This window comes from Nestor notabilis, unplaced genomic scaffold, assembly GCF_000696875.1.
Source record: "Nestor notabilis isolate BGI_N333 unplaced genomic scaffold, ASM69687v1 scaffold18509, whole genome shotgun sequence".
Lineage (NCBI taxonomy): Eukaryota > Metazoa > Chordata > Aves > Psittaciformes > Psittacidae > Nestor > Nestor notabilis.
Genome location: NW_009943447.1, coordinates 1 through 2,349, shown reverse-complemented (window position 1 = coordinate 2,349; position 2,349 = coordinate 1).

Sequence of the window (2,349 nt, the reverse complement as noted above, 5' to 3'; positions counted from 1 at the left end):
TCCTGCTGGTTTCCTAGAAGAATACTGAAAGGTAGTCTTCCTTTTCCCTTAACTTACACATTATCTAAGACCTATCCCAGATGATAATGCAAACAAATATTACTTGTTAAGAAGGACAGGATCCTTCAGTTCAATTCACATCAACTGGTGGAGGAAAAATAAGGTCTAAAGTGCAATTTCTTTGTGAAAAAAGTTCGTTCAGCCCTTTAGCAAAGACTACTTACAATTAGTCCTGTATTATGTTTTGCCAAATTCTGAGCAAGACATTAATTTAGAAAGCTTAAACTATTCCAGTTTCTTGGCAGGGGTAAGGGAGAGGGTAGGCAAGCCTTCTGACAAGAACAAAGAGACAATAATAATTTGTACAACAGAAAGAAAGCTAAGCAACTAAAAATAGCATTGTGGACCTCTCACAAGTGTGCACTCTACCAACACTCCCTCCTAGCAGCAAAGGGTTTATACCATCTGCTTTTTAGCAATATGCTTTGCCACTGCACAGGAAGCCAGTTCAGGGACTGGAGGCAAAGAGCACATGATATTATTAGATTTAAGATGCATACCCCCACAACCAAGAATTTGTTGTAGGCAGATACGATGCACAGGTTACTCTTCAGGAGAGCCTATGGTTGCTTAGAAGGGGCTACTCAGGTTAATGTAATATTCTAATTTGTTTTAGGATAATTGGACATGACTTTGATTTGCAAAAACTGGTGAAAATGGGTGGGGATCCCGCTTGCCATTTCTCAGCCTGTTAGAAAGAAAATCAGTGACAACTCTATAAAGTCAGATTAAGTAGATTATTAAACAGAGAGTTAGAAAATACAGAGAACAGGAAAGACTTTTGTCCTCTCCCAAGCACAGACAGTTAAAGGTTTCAACTGTCAGTGCTGTTTTCTCACACTCAGTATTGCTTCCTTATGCTTGTTTGTAACAAGCCTCATCTTTTTGTTGTTTTCTGGCTAGTTTGGCAAGCTTAAAATCAGATTTACTTAACTGCAGTTCCACAAAGCTTTTAAACTTGCACTTGGGAGAGCTCTGATTTAAATCAGCACAATGACACTATCTGATTTTAAGTATCTGAAACTCTTGTCCCTCTACAGGTATTTTACACTTTCCACACAGCTGGCAGTGAAATGTATGGCTCTACTGCACCTCTTCAGTAGCTGTAAGTTACAGATAGTTGCCTTAACATCTGAAACTGCACTACCTAAACATTCCCAGAATATCTGTTTTATTCTTAAAATCTGTTAAATGTATCATTTCAAGTTTTCCTGTTGTTCGTCCCCTTTCCCTCCAGCCTGTGGAACAAGAAAAAGCAGGTGACAGAAGAGCCCATTATAGGGCTCTGCACCTCAGCTAACACACCACAGAGCTTGCAGAGCTGCTCAAACAACTCCAGCACACTTAAGGTTGAAGCCTACAAAGCCTGGATTACTTTCCTCTGGGCTCAATGTGGTTTGAGAATTTAGCATTGCACTTTTAAACATGTCACACTGAAGAAAGCAGTTATCTCTGAATAAACTTTTGTAACAAGGGCCACATGGTCTGGATGTGCTGGTTCACCAGGAAAGTACCAACAGACACGAAGTCTCCCTTCTTGAAGGCCCTGGAGCTCTTCCTTGAAACTATGTAAAAAAAACCCCAAAACCTATGAAATGAGCAGTCTGCAAAACTAATCACGTAAAATACAGGCAAGAGAAAATTTAACACTGAGCCCCCAACGCTGTGTGCCTGAGCAGCAAGCCCTGCTCTCCCTCCTCCCAGAACAGGCCAGGCTGCTTTCCTCGACAACAGTGCTGCAACACAGTTACAAAAAGGCTTCCTCCTCATTCCACATGTTACTTTCAGCCTTTGGAGGGACATGGTGAGAAGAGAAAGGGACTGGTCACAAGGTGACTGGATAATAGGATGTACCTGGTGCACAGACTATTATAATTCACAATCTCATGGCTGTGGGCAAGACCCTGTTCTGAAGATCAGAGAGATCAATGGCAGAAGATGACTTCCCAAGGCCAAAGTTACCATAGTCAGTCTGAAATCAGACACCTGAGAGCCTGTTTGAACAGACTGAACACATGGAAGGCTGACTGTCCTGAGAGAAAACACATGTTTTTCCATAACCAAACTCCTATTTAAGTTAGGTGAGATCTGACTGATACTTTTGACACAGTAACATCAACCCCTGACCTGAAGTGGCTAGAGAGAAAACAATTTCACCGTCATTTTGAATACTTGCCTCGCTTTTTTAAACTACATCCTTCAGTTCTTACTTTCAAGGGCACCTTGAGCTTCTCTGCCTAGGGAGACCCCCCCACTAGGCCAAGCCCCGACCAGCAGCCCCGCTGCAGG